This window comes from Marmota flaviventris, unplaced genomic scaffold, assembly GCF_047511675.1.
Source record: "Marmota flaviventris isolate mMarFla1 unplaced genomic scaffold, mMarFla1.hap1 Scaffold_61, whole genome shotgun sequence".
NCBI classification, from domain to species: Eukaryota; Metazoa; Chordata; class Mammalia; order Rodentia; family Sciuridae; genus Marmota; species Marmota flaviventris.
In genome coordinates this window covers 47146-73790 of record NW_027288407.1, presented here as the reverse complement: position 1 = coordinate 73790, position 26645 = coordinate 47146, and the positions used below count along the sequence as shown (strand labels likewise).

At 40.1% G+C, this 26645-nt stretch overlaps 1 pseudogene; it reads right to left on the bottom strand.

The window, feature by feature from the left end:
* The window catches only part of LOC139704440 (transcription factor JunD-like), an 81887-nt pseudogene extending 63663 nt beyond the window's left edge, over window positions 1-18224 (bottom strand).
* Between the last annotated feature and the right edge of the window lie 8421 nt (window positions 18225-26645).

The following is a 26645-nucleotide window of genomic DNA, read 5'->3' as shown; positions in this document are numbered from 1 at the left end:
CATTTGATAATAGAAGGAATCTATATTCTGAAAAATAAGACCCTTCACCAAGGCCTAAAGAAGTGATAAAATAATAACTTTGGGTATATATGTAAAAAATTTGGAATCCTTTTGCTAAATATATTGCCACACATCTATTTTTATTGTACCTTTATTCACAGTATCTAATAAAAGGAAACAAATAAAGTACCTTTTAGATAGAAAGTATATCAGAAAATGCCTTCCAGTTGCAAAGCATCCAATTAGTCCATCCCTTCAGAAGCTACACACTTAAAATTCAAACTGATCCCTAGAAGACAAGACTCAGAGAGTGGTGTTTTCTAAATACTCCAAAAAATTTGGACTCTCTGGGAACCTTGTTTCAGATATTCTAAAACTAGGTCATATGGGAGGTCAGAATGAGAACACAAGACATAGTAAATTCTTTAATGGGGAATCTTAACTCAGACACTGACATAACCAAAAGCAGAGTTGCAGATAAAAAATAGATTCTGTTTCACTGATTTCTGGGTTATGGATTCAAATCAAATATATATTAGAAAAAAAGTTAAGGCTACTGGTTAAAATCTACATAAAACAGGTATTAAAAATGTACCAGGTGCTGGGTGTGTGAGTGCAAGCCTGTAATCCCAGTTGCTGAAGAGGCTGAGGAAGAATTATCAAAATTTCAAAGCCAGCCTTAGCAGAAGTGAGGTGCTAAGAAACACAGTGAGATCCTGTCTCTAAATAAAGTAAAAAAAATAATAATAATAATCCTGGGGATTTGTCTTAGTAGTCAAGTGTTTGTGAGTTCAATCTCCAATATCCCCCATGAAAAATGTACCAGGGGGCTGGGGCTGGGGCTCAGTGGAGCTCACTTCTCTGGCACATGTGAGGCACTGGAATATAAGGTCTATCAACAACATTATATATATAGTACCAAGATATTGACATGGACTTTGATCTAAATTGCGTGTAATTTAGCCCTTAAGATTGAAGTTGGTTGGGGCTGGGGATGTGGCTCAAGCGGTGGTGGGTTTGCCTGGCATGCGTTCAGCCTGGGTTCAATCCTCAGCACCACATACAAACAAAGATGTTGTGTCCGCCCAAAACTGAAAAATAAATATTAAATTTTAAAAAAATATATATCTCTCTCTCTCACACACACTCTCTCTCTTTAAAAAAAAAAAAAAAGATTGAAGTTGGCCAGGCATGGTGGTGCATGCCTGTAATATCAGCTGTTTACAAGACTGAGACATAAGGATCATGAATTCAAAACCAGTCTCATTAATGGTGAGGCACTAAGCAACTCAGTGAAACCCTGTCTCTAAGTAAAATACAAAATAAAGGTATGGATGTGGCTCAGTGGTAGAGTGCCCCTGATTTCAATCCCCAGTCTCCCCCCCCAAAAAAAAAATGGGGCTGTGTGGGTTATTTATTTATTTATTTTTTATTTACTTATTTTTATGTGGTGCTGAGGATTGAACCCAGGACCTTGCACGTGCTAGGTGAGTGCTCTACCACTGAGCCACAATCCCAGATTGCCTGACCATAAATAAATAAACAAAAAAATTAATAAATAAATAAACCCTCAATTGATGACCCATTACAATTTCTAAAAATCCTTAATTGGGACACATAAACCTCATTTAGGAGAGATTCATTATTTTTAATGTCACCTACTTTTATTCTGCTTTCTTCTCATATGAAAATCTCAGAATGATAAATTAAAATCTTTTAGGGCTGGGGATGTGGCTCAAGCAGTAGCGCGCTCGCCTGGCATGCGTGTGGCCTGGGTTCGATCCTCAGCACCACATACAGTGATGTTGGGTCCACCAAAAACTGAAAAATAAATATTAAAATTCTCTCTCTTCTCTCTCTCTCTCTCTAAAAAAAATTAAAATCTTTTAAAAATGCCCTCCAGTTCTTGAAGAAAAACATTATAAATGGTGCATACATTTGAAATAAAACATGGGAAAATGATTAATAATGCTGAAAGTGGAGTTTTGAGATTAAACAAAATTTCTCAGTTTGCAAATTGAATCTGGGTGCTTGTCTCATAAATTTTGAAGGAAAAAAATCTATTTAAGCAAGAAGAAATAGAATGCCCACCAGGTGGTATGAGGAATGATACCAGAAAAAAACAAACAAACTCATTTTTGTGTGCCATCTTAGAAGTTTACTGATGGTTTTGGGCAGAACAGGAAGCATAATGCATTTAGAATAGGCTTTGGAAAAGGCATCCTGACTACTATATGGGTTCACTTTCATTCTTTCTATGACCCATCTTTTTTTCTTCAAATTCAATCAGGAATCACCCCTGGGACAAAGGACTTTGTTGAAGGTGTTCCCACAAGTGGGCTTCAAGGTCTTTTACATTTGAAATAAGCCTTAATTGTGCTCATTAACATCTTTAGGTTAGCCACCAGGTGTGTTTGAGTGAGGCCCATTATCCTCATTGCATGGTCATTATACTATCTATTCTATTTTATACTTATTTTGTGTGAACAGAGAACCCTAGTTTGGATAGGTGAACAGAGAGCTAGAAAACTAGGGGTTTATTCTAAGACCTATGGAGAGCTAAACTGAAGTTTTGGATTTAAGATTTTGGTTTTGGATTTGAGATACTGCTTCTGCTACATTTAAAAATCCCAGGACTCATGAAGAGAATGAGTTAAAAGCCAGCATCATCAAACTTGTGAGGCCCTAAGAAATTCAAAGGGACCCTGTCTCTAAATAAAAATATTAAAAAAGGGGTGGGAATGTGAATCTGTGGATGAACACCTCTGGGTTGAATTTCTGGTACCAAAAAGAAGACAACATACACATCATAATAATAATAATAATAATAATAATAATAATAATAATAATAATAAAAAACAAGCAAGCAAATAAACCCTCATGAGTAACAAGCCCTAAAATTAACAGCCTCTCTCATGCATGAATACAATAAATGGATTTGTAGTTCTCTCCTGGTAATTATCTCAGTCTTCACTATGAAATCTGGAGACATGCTGGACTCATGGCACATGGAAGCCCACAAAGGGCTTTAGAAAGAAGCTGAAAACACCATACAATTATGGAATAAAATGCCCAGGTTTTCAACTGCTGATCTAAACCTCACTAGATTAGTCAGAGGGAGGTGAAGGCTAAGCTACCACAGAGAGACCCTCTGGCCACAAGACTCTGGAGAGGACCACGAGGAGTCCCTAGCCATGACTGCCAGTTTCCACCATTGCCACTCCTGTCAGCTTTAAGCCCCCTTCCTACACAGACTCAATATAACAAGGCACACTTACTGTTTCCTGGCTCTCAGGGTTCTCAGCGTTCTCCCTGTGGTTTGTTTTCAGATTCTGCATAGCACAGACACCTGGGCTCCGGATCCAGAACAGAAGCCTACAAAAAAATTTTTAAAATGGCGGGTTCCAGACACCAAGGGAAGAGAAGTTTGTGGAAGCCATCCCCCTCATCACTGGCTGCGTGAGGATTGGACAGTTCTCACCTAAGGGAGTGATTGGTCAAGGCTTCAGGCACTGCCTCCAATCTGAGCCAAGTGGGCACAGAATCAATGTCTGAATGACAGGCTGCTCCATTGTCATTGTTAACCGACTACAGATCAGGGCTGAGAATATAGCTTAGTCAGTAAAGTGCTTGTTTTGCTTATATAAGGCCATGGATTCAATCCCCTGCACTACACACATACACTCCTGCCAAAAAAAAAAATACATTAAGCAACGGACTTTGGGGACTAGGGTTATGGATCAGTGGTAGAGAACTTCCCTAGCATGTATGAGGTACTGGGTTGAACACGAAGCACCACATTAAAAAGCCACCCAAGAGAGGGATGTGGCTCGAGCAGTAGCACACTCACCTGGCATGCGGGCAGCCCAGGTTCGATCCTCAGCACCACATACAAACAAAGAAGTTGTGTCCGCCAAAAACTAAAACTAAATATTTAAAAAAGCCAACAAAGAAACTACTAATGATACTGTGTCCATCTACATCAAAAAATATTCAACAACAACAAAAAAAGACTTTGTATTGGACTTGTGCACCCTCACTACAGAACTCATAAACACTTTTTATAAATAATATATACATATATGTCTTCAGAAAATGTATAAAATTCTCCTGTGATGTCTTTTCAAGTAACTTGTATTACAGGTATGCTTCACAACCTGAAATCCTCCCCACCTCACTTCTTCTTCTTCTTCTTCTTCTTCTTCTTCTTCTTCTTCTTCTTCTTCTTCTTCTTCTTCTTCTTCTTCTTCTTCTTCTTCATATTATTATTATTATTATTATTATTATTATTATTATTATTGGCCTGTTAATTGCATTAAATGCCTCTGTATGGGGTTATTTTAAGGCAAAGTTTTCTTCCAATAATAGGACCTCACCCAGAGAGAAATGTATTGACACTTATGACTGTTTATAAGGTTAAAGCAATTTGTGAATAAATATGTATATATATTTTTATGAAAATGATATCACAATTACTTTAATATATATATATATATATTTAATTTTTCTATTCTTTGTCTCATAAAAAAAATACAGTTTGAACTTTAAACTCTTTAGCAATGTTCTTATATCCCTTCCCCCAAAAATGTGACTCACAAGTATAATTCAAATTATTGAGACTCATAAATTTTTGATCCTTTATTTTAACTAGTGAAGTCTAAAGATTTTCTTTTTATTTTCACCTTTAAATGAATTCCACTTTTTATAGCTTTCTTGTTGTGTAACTGACCTTTAATATTCTGCAATTTTTACCCCTATTCTGATCACTTTGGACTATTCATGTTTTCATGGAGGGGATCTCAAAGTGTTCATGCACAAGGTAGGAAATTGATATAGTAAGATATAAGACTGGTGATTGCTGAGTATGTAGATTTTGCTATACAAAATAAGTATTGGTGGATGATATGGGGTAGGGAGAAAAAGAGCAATGAAATAAAGAAGAAAAACTTGAACAGTAGAGGGGTTCACATGCTACAAGTCTATAATGATAGCGTGAATATAGAGGGTAGTGTTCTTGGAAGCAGCAATAAAATTTGAGGGAAAGAAAAAGGTAATTTTTTGCACAGTTCCCAAGTGAGAGAGCCAGGTGAGTGGGTTCTATATTCAACTCTTCCCACCTAGGAGTGGAATTTATAGTTCATAGGGTATGTCTCAGTAAGTAGTAAAACACCATTTCTATGTACCTTTACACTTTTTCATGGCTACAAGCTGACTTTGACAATTCCAGTCACATTACATCTTTGCACTTGTTAGCTATTCATTAATTAATGCATTCATTACATTATTTATTTGTTTTTTATTAATTCAATTTTTCTTTAGTTGTCATTGTTTTTAACATTACTGGTGATTACATAACTGCATAAATATTCTGAAGGTTGACTTTTGGTTAAATATTGTTTTATGTGTTTATTCATATATTTACTTTTCATTGAAATGTTTTTCCTTTACCAAGCCTGATTTATATTAGACCTCAATCTTCATTTATGAAGACTAGATAAAATCACATTATTCCAAATAACTCAAGGATTTATCATCTTTGCAGAACCCTAATCACCTGCTAAAGTTGACCCAGTCTGGGTCATCTAAAAGCTGTGTCAAAACTCCTCTTTTTTCTTATATACACTTTAATAAAGGATTTCTCTCTCACTTTTATATTTTGGAGAGTAGACTAACTTCCCAAGCAGTAGTTAGTAACCTAGATGAGTTTTCCAACTAGCTCACTATTACTTTTAAATTATTTACATCCTTGACACTAACTGCTGAGAGCCATAGCTAAGTAAGAATGACTCATGGAAATTTCCTTGTCAGCCTACCCCATGTTGCTTAGACGAGGACTCTCCATTGTGGAAATGGGCTTGCCTTGGACCCAGGTCATTTGCAGTGACATTGCATGTATGTTTGAGTAAACTGACCCTGCTCAAGGACAAGGATGGATCCGGGTTTAGGGAGGATCCTGCTGGATTAGGGTGGGTCCAGGTTTAGGGTGTATCCTTCTGGGAATAGCTAGTATCCTGCTTCCTCAGGCGCCTGCTCCTTGGGTTTAGGGCAGTTCCAGGTTTAAGGAGGACCCTGCTGGGACTAGGGCATATCCTGCTGCCTCAGGCGCCTGATGGCTCCTTGAGTTCCCTTTGAGTTCTCGCGGGATTCAGAGAGTATTTTGGGATGCAGAGCCCAGTGGAAGTGCTTTTTCCCAAGAACATGTGTGTAGAGTGCTGGTGACAGTTCGGGAATAAAGAATTGCTGTTTGAATCTACAAGGCTGTGAGTGGCTCGTGATTTTGTGCCCAGCCAGACTGCGGCAACTAACAGTGTCACTGATTACTTTTTTTAATTTTTGCAAGATCTTTCTCTCTCTCTCTCTCTCTCTCATATGACAAATTGAAATCAGATATGCTTTTTTACTAAGAAACACTCTCAGCCTTTAATAAAATATTCTATAAAGAAAAAGGGTTTCGCTGATTTTCTTAGAGCCTCACTAAATTGCTGAGGCTGGCTGAATTTAATCTAATGTTATAGAAGTTTGCAATATATATATATATATATATATATATATATATATATATAGAGAGAGAGAGAGAGAGAGAGAGAGAGAGGAGAGAGAGAAGTGTTCATTTGACTCTTTCTCTTGGGGACTGTGCCAGAGTTACCTTTTTCTTTCACTTCTACCTTATTTCTGCCTCCAAAGAAACTACCCTTTACCCTCATACTACCATTGATCCACCATTAGACTTTTTAAATCTGAACTCTTGAGCTGGTCATTCTTTCCCTCTTTTCTTCACAGCACTTTTTTCTCTACCCGTACCTATTCCACCAATACTTTTTCATAAATACTCACTATTACACTCAGTCTCCACCAAGGTCACATCTTGATCCATCCCTGTTCTGCCTTTTCCATGGATCACTTTGAGATCCCCTCCACCCAGATATCAATAGTCCAGAGTAAGGTCAGGTAAGGGTGTTATATATGCAGGTTTTTAAAAGTCATTTACATAACAATAAGCCTATTAAAATTGGGATGTATTTTGTCTTAGGTTAAAAAAGAAAATCTACAGACTGCACTGTTATACTGAATTGTTTAAAATTTATTAATCTCAATAATTTGGAAAAAGAAATTCTATAAAAAGGAGAATAAAGGAAAGAACATAACACATAAAATTGACAAATTTGAGGACACACCAAGTGTACATATCAAAGAGTGTCATATATCAGTGCTTTCAAAAGACAAATTAATTTGAAATAAATGTAGTTAATGTGAGATGTAGTAATCATTTATTAATTATATATAATGGTAGTGTACATGTATATGTACAAAATGCATCTCATATAATTATGAGTATACATTGAAAAAAATGAACTCTACAGTATTTATTTAATTTTTCTGACAACACTATACATACCTACATCTAGGTTTATGTATTACCAAATGTTCAGGATACATTTTGTACTTCATAAAGTTTACAACTCACCAACGGACATTTTTTTTCAATTTTTCATTTCTCTGGTTTTATACAAATTATATTTACATGAATTCACTTCTTCATACATATACTTTATATAACAATATACATCATATTCCACCATCATTTTTAACCCCATGATCCCTCCCCTCACCTCCCAACCCCCAAAATGTCATTTTGATACACAATGATGTATGCTATAAAGTTATAGAAAAAGAGTATATACCTTATAATAATATGAAGAGATAAAGTTTTGTAACTAATACATAGCATAATAATAATAATAATAATAATAATAAACTTGCCATTTAGACATTAATAAATTATACACCTAGCACTATTGACATCTTTTCCAAAAAAAAATGACATCTTTTCCAAAAAAATGGGGAGTTATTTGTGGGGAAAATGGTATTCTATGCTTTCTTAATATCAAGAATAAGTTATTTTCAGAAGTAATATATATTTCAATATAAAAATAAAATAGAACCAGGTTCCATGGCACACATCTCTAATCCCAATGGATTGTGAGGCTAAGGCAAGATAATCCTGAGTTTAAAGCCAGCCTCAGAATCATAGCAAGGCCCAAAGCAACTATGTGTGACCCAGTCTCTGTGTGCCCCTGATTTAAATTTCCAGTAAGAAACAACAACAACAAAAAGAATACAATGTATTGATGAGGACACAGAACAAATTATCATGAACTAAAGATGGAGTAGAAATTGCTGTTATTTCATCATGAAAACTGTATATATATATACTTCTCACCAAGCAGCTTAGACCTGTAGAAATTATAGTATGTGTGTAAAATGACAGTGTACAAGTATGTGATAGCATAAGACTAGAGCTATACTTGTCAATACAGTAGAAATGTGCGGCCTAGGAGGAAAGAGGAGGTGATTCAGAAAAATAAAAATAATAAAGTTTGAGAAAAAATGGTTCTGGATCCCAGAAAGATTTTTGGTCTAATTAGAGTACAAAATACCACATAAGTATTATACTGAAGTTACATCTGTTAAATACATCACATGTATAATGGATTTCAAGGAAAATATGTGGAACTTATCTGAAACAAAATAAAAATGTACAAAAGCACATAAAATAGCATGTGTGTAAATAAAACTAATCATTAAAAAGACAACTATTTTAACTCAATTTAATATATAATATTTTCCTATCAAAATTTTAGCATGTTTTTCTTTAAATTCAAGAAGAGAGCTGGACCTGTTGGTGCACAATTGTAATCCCAGTGCCTTGGGAGGTGTATTGTGAGCTCAAATCCAGCATCAAAAAAAGTGAGGCCCTAAGCAATTCAGTGAGATACCGTGTCTAAATGTCATACAAAATATGTTTGGGGATGTGGCTCAATTCCCCTGAGTTTAATTCCAAGTACCAAAAAAAGAAAAGAAAAGAAGGGACCGAAAAAATTATCTTAGAAATAAAATATATGTAAAATACCCCAAAACCTTTAATAAAAAAAACAAAAAATAATATAGTTATTGTTATGGGACACGTTTAATGTATATTATGAAACTATATTGCAATAATACAGACCAATATATCATAATATAAATCAAATCTGAAACCATATGTATATCAATAGTATTGTTAAGAACAATAGAAAGGCATATGTAAAATGGACCATATGAAAAATAACATTAGACGTGAATGAATGTACCTATCCAACCTAAAGTTAGAATTGGGACATAGAGGCAAACTTCACTGTTAGATTAGAGTGTGTGTGCAGAATGTGCAAGATAGTCAGTTCCAAACTTAGAAACACTATAAAAAGCAAATATTAACAGGGAATGATGTTGAAAATAAAGCAGAATATTAAATGAGACACTCTCCCTCCATCTATAGATAAATTTAAGGAAAAAATCTACTGTGAGTATCTCTTTGGCAAAATCATGAATGAGTAGAGAGATTTAGATACACTGGATATTAGTCCGGTCTTAAGAAATGTACCACATTTGGGACAAAATTCCCAATTACCATCATCACCTCTAGTGAACAGAAATGTGAGAGAGGGGCTGAGGATGTTGCTCAGTTTTGAGAGTGCTTGCCTTGTATGCACAAGGCCCTGGGTTCAATCTCTAGCACCACAAAAAAAAAAAGAAGGAAATATGAAAGAAATGATACAAAAAAAAATGGTGATACCTAGGAGCCATAAAATTTTTCACAAGTGTTTCATCAGCTGTGACCAAGACACAAAAATACCCAAATATCAAAGCTGTCAATTTATGTCAAAAAAAATCTGCCAGCATATTTTCCCAATTGCTGTTGCTGACAGATGAAGTTCACTCTAGCTTGTATTATAGGTGAAATAGGGAGGAATCCAGTAAACTACTCTAAGCGTGAGTGAGATTTTAGCACTTCCTGAATCCTGCCCAACACTGATACACTAGTAATAAGGCCAGAACTACCAATTCCTCCTAGAAAAAGTTTTTTTTTTTTTGTGGGTGTGTGTATGTGTGTATTGAATGTTTCACATTTAACATATTTTGTTTATGTTACTATGTCCCTGATACACTAGTAATAATGCCAAAACTAACAATTGCTCCTAGAAAGTTTTTGTGTGTGTGTGTGTGTATGTGTGTGTCAATGTGTGTACTGAATATCTCAACTTTAACATATTTTATTTACCTTACTATGTCCTGAAGTTCCAAACTCTAGAACAAACGGTGATTGAGCTTATGTAAATCTCTGTAGATTTCAAACAAATGAATTTACATCCTTTTCCCAGCACTTTTATGAACTATGATACCAAACAGCTGTTCAGAAAGGAGCTTAAAAAACAATGATCCCTGTTTATTCCAACAAATCTTTACAGAATAGTCCTACATTGGCTACTTCATATAAACTTTCCTCAGGGATAAAATGCATCAGTCAAAGAGATTTTCTGTAGCCTGGGCAGTATTGTTGAAAAGATTATTATAATAATCTAAAAGAGCGAGGTGTGGTGGCAAATATACTAGAGGCTGGAGAGGCAAGTCAGGAGGATTGTGATTTGAAAGACAGCCTTAACAACATAGAAAGGCTATAAGAAACTTATTGAGATATTAGTGATATATCACCTGTCTCAAAAAAAAAAAAGGACTGGAGACATAACTCAGTGGTAAGCACCCGCGGATTTCAATTCCTAGCACCAAACCACACAAAACAAAACAAATATCTGAAAGATAGTAGGGACTCCAGAGTATAGGTGTATATGCATAGATAAAAATTTTGGTTACAATATAAAGTTAATAAAGATACTTTTGAAAAAAAATTTCATGGTTCTTTTTTTAGAGAGAGAGAGAGAGAGAGAGAGAGAGAGAGAATTTTAATATTTATTTATTCATTTTAGTTTTTGGCAGACACAACATCTTTATTTGTACGTGGTGCTGAGGATAAAACCCAGTGCCACATGAATGCCAGGCAAGTGCACCACCGCTTGAGCCACATTCCCAGCCCCTATAATGGTTCTTAAGAGCTCAAAATAAAAATGCCATATAATCCACTAATAATATTTTTCTAAGCAGGGTATCAATGTGAATGTCTGTACTCTCAGTGGCTTGGGAGGATGAAACAGGAGGAACTTAAATGCAAGACCAGCCTCAGAAACTTGGCAATGGCCTAAGTGACTCAGTGATATCCTGTCTTATTAAAAAAAATAGGGATATAACACAGTGGTAAAGTGCCTAAATAAGTAAAAATAAATAACAATAAAAATTCTTGGTTTAAAAAATGCCCTATAACCCAGTAATTATAATTCTGGGTAAATATCTAAAGAAATTGGAACACTTTTGTTAAAGATATTACTTCACTTCCATTTTTATTGTAGGTTTATTCACAGTATCTAATAAAAGGAATCAAATGAAGTGCCTTTTAGATGCAAGGTATTGATGAAAAGGTTTCTTCCAGCTGCAGATCATCCATCTACTTGCCTTAAAGTCTGCATACGTATAATTCAAACTGCTCCCGAAAAGGCAAGACTCAGATATGGATTCTTCTGAGTACTCCAAGAAATTTTGGTACCTCCGGAAAAATTCTGTAAGACTTTTCCAAAATTAAGGAATACGTAAATTTTGGAGTTTGGAATGTGGACAACATACAGTAAATTCTTCAAGGGAGAATCTTAATTCAGACACTGTGATAAGGTGTCTGGTCTGGGGAAGAAAGAGGAAGTAAAATCAGAGTTTGAGATAAAACTAGACTTTGCTTCACTGATTTCTAGGTTATTGATTTAATCCAAACAGATATTGGAAAAGGGTTAAAGCTACTAATTAAAATTTATGTAAAACAGGTATTTAAAAAGTACCAGGAAAGAGCTGAAGGTGTGGCTCAGTGGTACAGTGCTTGCCTAGCATATATGAGGCCATGAGCTTAATTCTCAGTGCCCCATATAAATAAATTAAATATAAAAAAAAATATTTAAAAAAATACCAGGTAAGGATTTAGGGTTGTTGCTCAGTAGTAGAGTACTTGGCTAGTATGCATGAGGCAGTCTGTTTGATACTGGACCCACATTAATAATAATAATAATAATAATAATAATAATAATAATAATAATAATACTAAAGATATTTTGTTCATCCACAACTAAGAAAAAAATTATTTTAAACAAGTACAACAGCGCTATGGCCTGTAACCTTCTAATTATCTGTGTTCTAATTAAGCCCTTGCAATTCAACTTTCTTGTTATTTAAATTAAAGTCCAGTTCCACTTTTATTTCCTGCCACACCAGGACAAAGGAGTTTGCTTGAATATTAGGAATGCTTCTAAATGTCACTTTAATAAAGTTGTTTTACATATTTAAAAACTCAATTGAAAGCAAACTTGGTGGCACAGGCTATAACCCCTGTGTCACAGAAGAATTATACATGAGTATCATGAATTCAAAGCTACCATCAGCAAAAACAAGGCACTAAGCAACTAAGTGAGACCCCCTCTCAAAATAAATACAAAAAAAAAAGACTGGGGATGTATCTCAGTGCCCCTGAGTTAAATACCTGGTACAAAAAAAAGAAGAAAAATGAAAAAAAATTCAATTGAGGACAAATACATTAAAGAAACAAACAAACAAACAAAAAACACCTTAATTTTGGACAAATTAACTACAGTATTGTGAGGATGGCCTTAGGCCTGGCCTAAAAAATCTCCATTTTAAAAACTTCAGTTTGAAACATGCAGTCTCACCAGGCATGCCTAAAGAAGCCCTGAAGTATTGCCTTCAGACATAAACAAATCACTTCCCCTCACCATAAACAGAGTGAGGCCTCTGGCAGGTTGTCCTCACCTAATAAGAGGGAAGGGTGAGAATACCAAGGTGCAGACCACCAGACCAGATGTTTCTGGCCCCAGAGTAAATGATGTCATGGCAAAATCTGGTGGTAACTAACAAGGTTTGAAAAAAGGGTAAAAAAGCTGCAAAATTTAGTATAAAGAGTAGAGCAAATGAACAGATGTTCAGCCAGCTCAATAAAAAATGCACTTGAGCTGGGGAGGCTGATGAGGACTTGGAATGACATCTCATCACTTCTCATCATTTGTATTATCCTCACCACTCTTAAACTCTACAGCCACACCTCAGTGAGAGGGGGGAAAAGTAAAAGACTATATTGTAAGGGTCCCACGAAACATCGGAGAAAGAGACCACCAAGTGACCACTCATGCAATTGGCAGAAGGGGGATTTATTGAACCAGCATGCTGGGGCTCCATGCCCACTCAAGAAGGGAAAGCAGCCCAGAGCCCCGAACATGGGCTGAGCACTGCTTAAGTACACTTTTTGGGGAGGGCAGAGGGCTTTGTATACATCAGAACAAATCATCATGAGGCGCGGGAAAATTGAACAACAACTCCTAAACATGATTAGTTCATTCATTGGCAGGAACAGGTCAGGCTGGAGTGATAGGTCATTCCTAAGGAGGGGGTTACATTTAAACTGATTGGTCCAGGCCCTGCAATGCCTACATGCGACCACACAGAGCCCTTATTAAACAACCAAATAGTCAGGGGAAATATTTACTGGGCAGTTCCAAGCATTATCTTAACAGCTATAAAAATTTCAGGTTTTGCAGGTAGCATAGAAACCTAGCAATACCTAATCCTTTACATTTTAACTCAGACCTTGCAGCTTAGAAACTTTACAACACCCGGTCTTTTACCCTTTAACTTTTACGCTTTAACTTCAATTTCTTTTACCCTTACATATATGATGTTCTTCTCATGTGATGAAAACTTAATTTCAGTGGGGAGAAACCCAATGGGGAAAATAAAACCAAGAGGCAAGATCTCCCACACACCCAAAATATATACTTCTATGAATAAAAATTTTATCAAAATTACTTTAAAATTTCATTTAACTTTTGTGCTGTCTGGTCTTATGAGAAAGCAAATTTTATTTTAAACTTCTAAGCAATGTCCTAAGGCATTAATATTTTCCCAGAGGGAAAAACGATATAATGCATTAGTATAATTTAAAAATTTCTAATATTCATAATAAAAATTAAGAAGGAGAGCTTAAATCAATTTAATAACTTAAACCACTATATCCAAAATATTATTATTTTTGAAAATATAAATTGACTAATAAATAAATATATTTTTCAAGCTTCATCCTAAAATTCACTCTTGACCTCTCAGGGATATCTATGTTCACTAAAGCTATATTCTATGTTTGAGATTCATAAATACCCTGACCTCAGCAAGGTGAAAAAAATGGACAACTCAGTTCTGCGTCATAGGTTATGGAATAAACATACCAAACAACATTCTCTTATGGCCAAAGAACAGGAGAGACTCTGCACTTTGAGACAGAAACCATCTACAACTCAGAAGTGTACAAAAGTGGAAACTGTTTCTTACAGGATTCTGGGCACAGATCCATTTTCATTTTAGATATCATACTTTAACCAAAAGAGGTTGATATCACTGGAGAGAAGACTCTAGGTAATCAGATCATCAGTAACCCAGAAACTAGAGTCTAAACATTTAAAAAATTTATTTTGCAGTTTTGTCTTTAGCCTAATGCAGGGTTGTTATTTCAATTTTCTTCTTTAGGATGGGGTACTCTGAGAATATCATCAAACATTAAAGGCATAGAAGTCTACACATATTTCCATATAATTCAATAAAGCCTGTCAAGAGATTAAAGTTTAAATTTAAATTAATAAAAATTTAACCAGTACCTATAAGGCACAATATGTTTTTCATATAACTTCTGTTCCACATGTGATTGAATCCTGGCATTCAGCCCATGTTTAGTGAATTAGATATCTATCACTGAATAAGAAGAAAGCATATAAAAATTATTGTCTCAAGTATGGGCTTATCATCAATTAAGCCTGGGTTCATATAGGATCTTTTTACTGGATTAAGTGATAGTTGGTAAGGTTACTGAACTTCAGAGGGAGATATGGTTGCCAAAAAAAGCACCCTTCTTCTCAGAATCAAATAAATTAAGGTGGGCTCATTCTCATGGAGGTGACAGTGTTATGAAAGTAAAAACAAAGTATTCAAAATGTTTCCTGACTAATACACTTTCATAGTCACAGATTTACATAAGTCACACACACAAAAAATAAGAGCTCAGATCGAAAATTTGTGAAATATACTCTGCACTTTGGCTACAAGAGGAGTAAAAACTCATTGTCAACTTTATGTGTACAGATAGGGCTAAAGAATTGCTAATATGTTGACACTCGGTATCATTCTGCTTTTTGTAATGGATGAGGTTTACATAGCTGTTCAGTGTGAAAGAATATTTGAAAGGTCTCCTGAATATTAAGCAACTTTACTGGAATTCAGGAACAATTCTCTGTGACCCCAAAGCCACAACTCACATCCTCTAGACTACATGAATTATCAGTCTTTCATTATTGTCTTAGAAGTTAGATAGTGGCACAAAAAAGCAGAATATTTTTTTGTACCAAGGACTGGACTCAGAACACTTTATCACAAATCACATGTCCAGCCCATTTGTTTTTAAAGATAAGCCAAGTTCTCACTAAGATGCTTAAGGCCCCACTGAGTTGCTGAGTCTAGCCTTGAACTTAAAATCCTTCTTCCTCAGCCTCTTGAGTCACTGAAATTACAGACATGCATTACAATATTGGCTCTTGTTTCCTGGTTTATGAATAGGCAAAATTGAAATGATAAGCAGAGAAGCAGCTGTTATAATCACTCCTTTATTAATTCTGGCGTAATTCCTAAGGTTTAAATTTTGAAACCCATATTTCAATGTATACTGAAGGTAACATTATCTATTATAGTCAACAGTCTGTTGATCTCCATTTTATCCAGACAATTTTTTACTGCCTAAACTTTGATTTAATTTGAAAATGTTACTCAATATGTTTGAACTTCTGGTTTTTCTTCTGGCATTATTAGGATACTAGGTTCAAACCATACAGCCTATGGAAAATTATGGTGTGGTTATAGCTAAAGAGAAGACTATATGATAAAATTTTAAACTCATGAAGATGAGGTATTTTCTTTATTTTTATGTAACCTTGGTGAATAAGATACAGAGTACACAGCCAAACCTTAAATCATACAAAGCAGGCTCTAACTCTAGTTAATAAAGAAAAATATCAAATACAAAAAGTTGTGTTGCAAAATCACATAGTAGTTGGTTTGTTATCAGCAGCACAGGAATGGGTTTCTGCCATATAATAATATCAGTATGACTTCAATACATATGATATCTTTAGATGCAGCCACGCAGCAGTTGATCAATGATAAGTTGCAAGAATGATGAGCTTGTTTAGATACCAACTGGAGATGGGTTTTAGTAATCCTAGACAGGGGGATTGTGTTCTAGTCATATCACAATACAGCATAATTTTTGAGGCCTGTGGATGCAGAGCTCTTACCTCCTTGCTAATAGATATTTGCAGAAGACTTCAGGTGTGTAGATTTTTTGATGATGAAACCTATAAGGGTGGATCATTGGAAAGGCCAAACATGGCTATAGCTACTCTGTTGTTGATGCTTCCAACAGGTTACTGTTATGATGATGATGATGATGATGATGATGATGAATATTATTATCATTTATTTAAGTAATGAATACCTTGATTAAGAGTATACATTAATTGTCATAAACATTTTCTTCTGAGCATGTGTTCACTATGTAAAATATTGATCATGCACCTTCATTTTCTGGCCTATATATGAAAAGACATATGGAATGTTGCAGGATTCTGAGGGCTGGATGCTCTGGGCTACCTGGGAGCTATTGTTACCTCTGCATAAGCATGACTACACTGCCAACTCTTCCTCACATCTCTCAATTGCTAGAGACCAAAATTTTACATCCTGGGTCTCAACACCCACACAGCAACTCGCATAGTCTTTAGGATATTTGCAGGTGAGAGATATCTCAGTCCTGATAGATTAATGGAGATTTTTAGGGGAGTAGTGGCACCTATGGACACAAAGAAGCATACAACACTTTTTTGCCTCAGTCCAATTACAGTGAACTCCTGTGGAGAGCTGTGACATAATGGGATTAGTTCCTTGTAAACAGAAATAAGGATTCGGACTGCACTGTGTGGAAACATGAACCTTGGAAGTTGAACTATCAATGAATTGCTGAAGCTCAGGCTCCAGCCCCTGGCCAAAGAAAAAAGTGGCAGCAATGGCATAGATGATTTAGAGAAGTAGTCAAATGAGTCATGTGCAGCTGCTGTGGTCATGGGATGAATGGTTTCTATAGATCTGACAGCAAAAACTGATGCAAGTGTAGGAGAGACTACCAGAATGAGAAATTGCAAGATAATCAAGAAGTATAGGAATCCAAAGTATATCCAGTAGAGTAAGATGTCTGTATTTTGAAAATACCCATCAACATTTTCCATTGTGATGATTGAGTCTGGGGAGAAGAAGAAGGATAAAGGCCTTCAAGTCCAGTCAATGGATGATGCATAAAATGAAACAACAGCAGCCAATGGCTCCAGTGAACAACTGGCATGGCCAGCCCAGGTATCCAAGTTTACCCCATTTTACCTGTTAATCAGAACTGGTGGACTTAAAAAATAATTTACCCAGGTGGCAAGAGAGCAAGATTATTATTTTTTGTCTGCAAGAATTAGAGATAAACAGCATTCTGTGTTGCACCTTAAGAATGGAGAGGTTAGCATTGCTCCTTACAGTAGAAGTTGTAAAATGCTCAATGCCATGAGGCATTTAAGGACAAAAAAGACCATGTATGTTAGTAGCTGGCCAGGCTTCCAGAGGGCTGTATTTTTAGCAAGTAACCAAGGTCATTAACAATCATATTCAATCTATGTACTCAAGGTCAAAAACACGCCCCCCTCCTCCTCCCTACCCCCAGCCGCCCCAGCCCCTAGGGCCCGTCCCTCTCTCCCCCACCCCCCACCACCCTCACCCTCCTCCTCCTTCTCCTCCTCCTCTGCCCCTTGCCGGATTTTTGTGCAAAGTTTGCAGGCCTCCTGTCTTCTTTGTGGTCGCTGGCTCTCCTCCTCCCAATCTGGCTGCTGGGGCTGCACTGCAGAAACACATAATAAAGCCAGGCTTGGCTGGAAATGTAGCCGGGTCCCAGCAGGAGGATGTGAGGAGCAGAGTCCCAGCAGTGGAACGCTCTGATCCCGTGGGGCGGCCTGCACTGCTCCAGCTCGGATCAGACGGAGAGAGGGCCAACAGCACTGGGCGATGGACAGCGCTGGCTTGGCAGCCAGCAAAACCGGACTGTGGCGTGGCTGCAGCAGGCACTGCGGGGTCGTGGGCACTGCACTGGCTTGCAGGGCGGGCTCTGGCTGCATGGGGTCGGGAAGAGGGAACAGAAGGCCTACTAGGGCTGTCAAGCTCACCCAGATACATTAGCTTTATAAACTGCAAAAATTAAAAAAGAATGGGGGAGCAAACAGGTTAGCTACCCTACCATTGCTTCTTGTACCCCATGCACTAGAATTATCCTCAGACCTAGCTGTTCCCTCTCAATTGACTTTTGACTATGGGTTGGTTTTCCAAGACCACTTTTACCCCACATCCAACAAATGCTTACACCACTGGGCTAGCCTATACCCTCATTTGTAGGGTTCTTGAGCCTGGTGCGCACTTCCAGGCTGTGACTCTAATACCTTATCTCAGGAAAACTGCAGTAGCACCCCTTCCCTCCGAGGTTGGCAAAAATAAACCAGTTGCTACTTTCCACAAAGTTTTGCCAGGGTAAGCCTCAAGTCCCTGTAGTTCTTGAACTAGTTGAGGCTCAGATCTCCTAGCAGGTCCTGGGGTCCTGGAAGGGCACATGCTTAAGGAAAGTCTTCCCTGGGCGGCTCTCCTAAACCTTTACTTTGAAGCGTCCACCACCCCCGCCAGCTGCAGGCTTCCAGGTCCCGAGTAGGGGAGAGGCCCCCACATCTCCCCCTCCCAGGCAAGTGGCGCCACCTTGGGCCTGCGCGCCTTGAGCCTGGAGAGCTAAGCGGGTGCACGGAGCAGAGCTGGAGGTTATCAATCTCGGGGATGGATAAGTTGCCACTTGGAGAGGGGAGGGCTGTGTCCCCTCAGAGTCGAGTTACCCAGGGCAACCTTTCACGGAAAAAACCGCTGCCTCCGAGAGCAGCGCTGGACCAGCCCAGAAGCGGCGCTGCCCCAAGCAGGGTGCCCGCACTCCACGGTTCCGCCTGCCCACCAGCCTGCCCGCGGCCCCCTCAGCTAGCTTCTGCAGTCCCGAAGGGCCCTGCTCGCCAACCCCATGCTGGTCTGATTGCTGAGGTAGATGCCACCCCGCACCCCTGCTGCTAGGGAGAGCAGGCCTGCGGATGCGGAGAAAGGCCTTAGGCAGGGGACCCTGCGCATGCACCCAAGGCCTTCTCCGAGATACAGTGGGGTGACAGGGGAAATGCAATGCCCAGGCAAACACACCAACAGAAGAGACCAAGCATGAGGATACCCGGACAGGCCTTAGCCTGTCATCCACTAAGTAAGACCTAGACCCCGAGGTCCTCCCCTTCTCCGGAATACGGTTGCCACCCTCAGCCACCGCCCTCCCCTGGTCATGAGTCCGAGAATGTCCAACATTTCCAAGGATCCACCTCCTGCAGCCAGGGATGGCCAGGGTTAGACTGAAGAGTGCCAAGGGCCCAGGAGAGGGCAGAGTTTGCTAGGTGACTGGGAAAGAGCCAGGAAGAAGGGGCCGAACCAGCCGCCCCCCCACACACACTGGCGCCTGGGATCAAGGCCCACGGAGAGAGGGCCAGCCCTTGCTGGGGGGGGGGGGTTGTGGAAACTGCAGATCATACCCATCCAGGAGAGAAGTGGCAAACAAAAGGAGCGAGGTGGGGATGGGTTGTGTTGGATGAAAGGAGGGGGTCATCTGGCGGGAAGGGGCGCCAGTGCCTCTGCCCTTTCTCTGTCCTAAGGGAACTGCGGGAGGCTCAGAGGCCGGAGGTGGAGGTAACAGAATGGACTGGGTGGGGCGCGGGGGAAATTGGGAGGGTGGGGGGTGGCAGGGATGACCAAAGACCTTTTGGAACTAATCCTCAAGGATGAGGGTCCTGGAGCAGAACACAAAATTATTTTTTTGGATGAGTTGCCCGCACTGCTCTGAAGCATGTTTGCGACTAGACCCTCACCCCGCCCCCACTCCAGACCTGGCAGCTGTGTCTCTGTCAGCTACAGTCAGGGTGCAGAGGCCCTCACCCCGCCCCCACCCAAGACCTGGCTGTTGTGCCCCTGTCAGCTACAGTCAGGGTGCACCAGGGTGCGGAGGGAGCTCGACCTCCTCCTGCCTCGTTTCTCCTGTTTTCTCTAAAGCTTGTTTCATTTTAAACTCCTTCCAGAAAAATGTTATTATAAGGAAAATCTCAGAGCTGCAAAAAACCAGTACTATCCCTCTTACTACCCTAGCCCTGTTGAGCTCGGATTCATACCTGAAGGGTCTCAATGGACATTTGTTGAAGCCTGGGCCTTACTTCTCACCAATCTGGTGACTCTGTACCAGAAAGTCATTTTCAGGTGATGTATTTTACAGCATCTGCCTACCTCCAGCAGGGAATCCAGGGTTTAGGGCCCTTCCCTTGTTAAAAAGGTCCCTTTGGCCCAAGGTGCATGCCTGTTATTCCAGCAACTGAGGAGGCTGAGGCAAGAAGATCTCAAGTTTGAGGCCAGCCTGTGCAATCTATCAAGGCCCTATCTCAAAAATAAAAAAATGAAAAAGACTATATATGTAGCTTGGTGGTAGAGTGCTCCTGGGTTCAATCCACAATGCTAATAATAATAATAATAATAATAATAATAATAATAGAAACAATAAAATTTTTTGTACTGGAGATTGAACCCAGGGGCACTCTACCACTGAGCCATATCTCCAGCCCTATTTTATATTTTCTTTAGAGACAGGGTCTCACTGAGTTGCTTAGTGCCTTGCTTTTGCTGAGGCTGGCTTTGAACTTGTGATCCTCTTGCCTCAGCCTCCTGAGCTGCTAGGATTACAAGTCTGTGCCACCACACATGGCAATTATAACACTTAAAAGGCATTTTCTGACCTCAATTTCATCTGCTTTAGGTGGATCAAGATTTAGAGGAGGCAACTTCTTCTGCCCTGCTCAGAGAAGTGGTTGGGAAACCCAGAGTAAACTGTAAGAAACCAACATCATAAATGCAAGAAAGATTACAAGTTGATGATTTTGAAAACAAAGAAGACTTGCTCACATAAACAGGCATTTTCCCTCAGTCGTCATGTGGATGGAGGAGGGGAAGCCAAAGAGTTGCCATACTCCCAAATGATGCATCTTGAGAATGTTTCTCTGAACATGGAGCAAGTGAGGCTGCTGCTCTGAATTTCCAAGAAAAGGCAAGTGTATCATCCAGAGCGATCTGGTGAATGCAAGAGTCCAGTCAGCAACAAAAACAAACCTGTAAAACTGTAGAGCCCGGCGCAGGGGCACACATCTGTAATCCCAGTGGCTCAGGAGGCGGAGGCAAGAGGATTGCAAGTTCAAAGTCAGCCTAAGCAAAAGCAAGGTGCAAAGCTACTCAGTGAGACCCTGACTCTAAATAAAATACAAAATAAAGCCGGGGATGTGACACAGTGGTTGAGTGCCCCTGAGTTCAATCCCTGGTATCCACCCCCCACCCCCAACAAAATCCTATGTTAGAGTTCCCTTTGTGGCCTCTAAATTAGATCCTGAAGAGTTCCCAGAGTCTTTTAAGAGATGCTTTGCAAGCCAGGCACAGTGGCACATGCCTGTAATCCCAGTTATCAGGGCAGCTGAGACAAAAGGGGCATAAATTCAAGACCAGCCTGGGCAATTTAGGGAGATACTGTCTCAAAATAAAACACAAAGGCTAGGGATAGAGCTCAGTGGTAGAGCATCTTTGGATTCAAGTCCCAATACCAGTTAAAAAAAAAGATGCTTTCAGTAAGTGATCCAGTGACCACCTTCTCCCCTACATATTTCTACTTGTATGTGCACACACACATGCACACTTACATTAAATGATACCTGTCACTTGGATATATGCAATCTGAAATTTGCAACTTTTGCTTGCTGGTTAATTACTTGAAAGTCTCACTCTCTGTGGGGAAAACTTGCATCAGCCCCTGAGAATCAGTCATTTTGGGGAGAAAGCTTTATAACTTCCTTGGTTTACTTGTTTATTCAACATTTATTTATTGATTGTGTGCCTACTGTGTGCCAAGATTGAGGGTACAACAATGCAGAAGGATTACAACTCTTCCCTGCTGGGGCTTGTTTGCTAGGGTGATGAAAAAGTCTTTTTTTTTTTTTTGAGGATTTTGTTGGGGAGATGGATACCAGGGGTTAAACTCAGGGGCTCTCCACCACTGAGCCACATCCTCAGCCCTGTTTTGTATTTCATTTAGAGACAGGGTCCCACTGAGTTGCTTAGTGCCTTGCTTTTGCTGAGGCTGTCTTTGAACTTGCAATCCTCCTGCCTCAGCCTCCCTAGCTGCTGGGATTAGAGGTGTGTGCCATCGCACCCAGCTAAGGGTAACTTTTTTTAAAAAAATATATTTTTTAGTTGTAGTTGGACACAATACCTTTATTTTATTTATTTATTTTTATGTGGTTCTGAGGATAAAACCCAGGGCTTCACACATGCTAGCCAGGCATTCTATCACTACAACCCCAGCCCCTAAGGGAGGGGGGGTTGTGGCTTAGCGGTATTAAAAGTTAGCCCTAAGACTAACTTTTAATAGAAGATCATGAGAATAATGATTTAAACAGTTTTGAACAAATCCTGAGAATAAAAAAAAGATAATACAAATGAAGCCAGAAAAATAAGGGTCAAAAGTGGTTTGGCTAACATGCTGAAGGAAGAGAAGGAAGGAGTCAAGGAAAAGGATAGAATGTATAGTATATGCAAAGGGCCTGAGGTGAGAGGAAGCTGGGTGGTTGCAGTGAAAAGTTGTCACAGCTCCCGCAAAGAACCAAAGGAGGCATTATAACCAATCCCATCCCCTTTCCAATCCATCTTCCTCATTGCCTCACTGGAGAACCTCAAGAAAAGGGCTGTCTGTGTTTATAATTTCTCATCTGCAAAATGGGAGTATTGACAGCACAGATCTCATGAGATTGTCCTGAGAATTTCATGTCAGTAAGCACTGCCTGTCTGGCCTAGAAAGAGGCCACGAGACAGCTGTTACCGGGCCTTACTTCCCTCTCTTCCTTTCCCATATCTCACCTTCACCACCGCCAAGGTCAACGCCATTTTAGAGAGAGCCAACCACATAACTGTAAATTCCCTCCTTTCATTCAGACACTCCCCCATCTCATGTTCTCTTGAGACTTGTGTTTGCTTTGTAGAAGATTACTGCTTTAGGTCTACCAAGGAAACAGTATGCTTTCTGTGCACTTGTGCTTGAGATTGAACCCAGAGCCTCAGCATTGTGTGTTTTTGTTTCATTTAATGATACATCTATCTGTGGAATCCACGTTTCCCTGGGCATCCTGTCAAGAGGGCAGTAAAGAAGCAATGGCCATGTACTCTCCTTGAATCTGTCGGGTAGCCAGACGCAACACATGCAGCCACCCACCAGGATGGATCTGGCTGCTTCTTTCCCAGTATGCCAGTGTCTGGGCAGATTGAGTGTTTCTTCCCCAGGAACCTGGTCTTGAGGTTGTATTGTTGTTGTTGATGGGGGTTTTTCTTCTGGTACTGGGGTTTGAAACAAGTGGCATTTTACCATTGAGCTACCTTCCCAGTCCTTTTTGTTTTTAATTTTGAAACAGGGCCTCCCTATGTTCCTGAGACTGGCTTCAAAGTTGCAATCCACCTGCCTCAGCCTCCTCATCTTGAGGTTTTGGCTTCTCCTTCTTTTCATTTTTTGTGGTCATAGGGGTTGAACCCGGGACCTCTCCCTACATCATGTAAGCACTTTGCCACTGAGCTGCAACCCCAGCACCTTTTCTTTTATTTTAAGACAGGATCTCACTAAATTGCCTGGGCTGGCCTCAAACATGCAATCCTCCTGCCTCTGCCTCCACAGTCACTGAGATTACAGGTATGTGCCACAACTCCCAGCTGGTCTTGAAGTTTCTAGGCATTCACAAGAGGGTAAGGCAAGAGAGAAGAGCGTATCCCCTTCTTTGCTTCTAGTTCTCAGCCTGCAATTTTGGGGGAGAAAAATCCCTTCAGATGCTTCTGAAATTCCCCAGAGGTTCCACATTGCCCCCCCCCCATGACCACAACTCAAAGAGGCCAGCAGCAGACCCAGACATCTGCCTCCCTGGGGCTGCAGGAGCCTGGTGCCAAAAACAATAAGTCGGGTGTGGGAACCTCCTTGTCTTCTCCAGTTTCTGTTCAGCTGGGAAAGCCATCTCTATTTTATCATCATTATTATAATTATTTAGTTCTTCAAGCATCACCAGTATTTACAGGGAACACCCACAAGGCAGCAAGGGAACCAACTCGTTTGGAGAGTCCCTGATGAATTCACACCCTCAGAGAGCTTGAAACTCCTGGCCCTGGCCCCAGGAGCCTCCGCCCGAAACACCTTCAGCTGCCCTTGGTGGGCTGCTGCACACTGGAGCCTGCAGATGCTGGACTCTGGTTCACTTGTGGCTTTGTTCTCTGTTACAATGTTGGTTACTGACTTTCATTTTTTCCCCCAGTACTAGGGATCGGACCCCGGGGCACGCTACACTCAGCTACATTCCCCCATCCTTTTTATCTTTTATTCTGAAATAGCATCTCCCTAATTGCCCTGACTGGTCTCAAACTTGCAATCCTCCTGCCTCAGCCTCCCATGTAGTTGGGATTACCAGCATGTACCCCTGTACCCAGCAGTCTTTTCTTTAATTTTAAAACAAATTTTTAAAAAATTCAATATAATAAATGTGATATGAGGCCTGGAATTATAAGCTTTGACTCAGAGTGCACAGGTAGACAGCCCCAGCAGGCAGTGGACACATTCCAAGACTAGTCACATGTCCTTTGGTCTTGAGTAGATCATTCAGCCACCAATAAATTTAATTATCACATTAGAAAACAAACAAACAAAAATGTGGTAGATTTAAAAATGGGCTCTCATTGGTGATGTCCAAGGCCTTTGAGGTATGGTTTAACAAACAGAGTCTAGAATGCTCTCTACCTTGCATGCAGGTGAGGCTGGGGTAACTGCACAACCCCTACACACACAGCTCCACCCCCAGGCCATCCTGTGTCCAGCGATGAGTAGAAATTCTGAGGACACCAAAGCCTGCCTAGGAATGTGATGGGCTCCTCACACTGGGGAGGGGGCAGATAGCCTGAAACATGGAGCTGGGACTTCATTGAGCTGTTGAAACTACTTTAGGTCCTGTTTTATCTTTAAAATGACCCCACTTTTGCCAGGCACAGAGGCACATGCCTGTAATCCCAGCAGCTCAGGAGGCTGAGGCAAGAGGATCGTGAATTCAAAAAGCCAGCCTCAGCAATGGCGAGGCACTAATCAACTCAGTGAGACCCTGTCTGTAAATAAAATACAAAATAGGGCTGGGGATGTGGCTCAGTGGTTGAGAGCCCCTGAGTTCAATTCCCAACATACACACACACCAAAAAAAAAGACCCCACTTTGCTGTTGAATGTCTGTGTTTTATGACTGTCAACTTGTGTAGCAAATTTGGTCTAACAATTGCCTTCACTATCACCTGCTAAAGAGGTTGTAGGGCAGAAGGAGACCACACCTGACTCTAACCTCTCTTATAACACTGTTATCTGAATCTACCAAGAAGCACCAAACTGGCTCAGATCATTCTGAGAAAAATTAAAACTTTTGTTTGTTTCCTTTTATTCTGAAGTAGCATCTCCCTAAATTGCCCAGACTGGCCTCAAACTTGCAGTCCTCCTGTCTCAGCCTCCCATGTAGCTGATATTACTGATGTGTACCCCTAAACCCAGCATGGGTACTTTTTTTTTCCTGTGTGCATAGCCCTTTCCTGCACCTCCACTTTCTACTGTCATAGAAAGAATTTCCTAAGTACACAGGCCCAGAAAAAATATTAGGGAGGTGTCTGCATGTGTGGTCCCTGCCTCAGCTGAACACATGGAATGCTTTTGGGGACCCAATACCCACCAGCAGAAAGGAGGGAAATTCTTTCATCCACTCTGGGTCTACTGCTCCTTTCACATTCCCTGTGCCCTACAGATGCTCAGAATGCAGTGATGTCATCAAGAGAAAGACCAGCATCCTGGCTGGAATATAGAGGCGGGGTCCATATACAGTGCACTCAAGCACTGTCGCATAAAGTCTCTCTCATGGACAAGAGGACCAGGGGTAGAAAGCTTGGCCCACCCAAGTAAACCAAAAGCTCTTTCAGGATAGAGGCCTAGATTTTGATATATACCCCCATCTCATCATGGTGTCTACTCCCTGCCCAGTGAATGAGGGGTGACTGGAGTAGCTGTCAGGAAAATTCCCAGAGGTCAGAAGTGGGCACTGGACAGAGAGGGCCGCCACATAGCACACAGGCTCATATCGCGTAAAGAACCAGGGAGGGCTGCATTAGAATCCCAGCTGTGCTGTTTACCAGCTTTTGCACTTTGTACCTGAAACCTTTCCCAGAGGCTCCTATCTTGAAGGCTTGGTCCCCAGAGCAGCAATGTTCAGAGGCAGGGCTTGGGGGAGTGATTGGATCATGAGGGCTCTGTCTTTATCAGTGAATCAATCTACATATTTTAACAAACCATCAGGAGGTAGTGGACATTATAGGAGGTAGGGCCTAGTTGCCTTGTTGGAG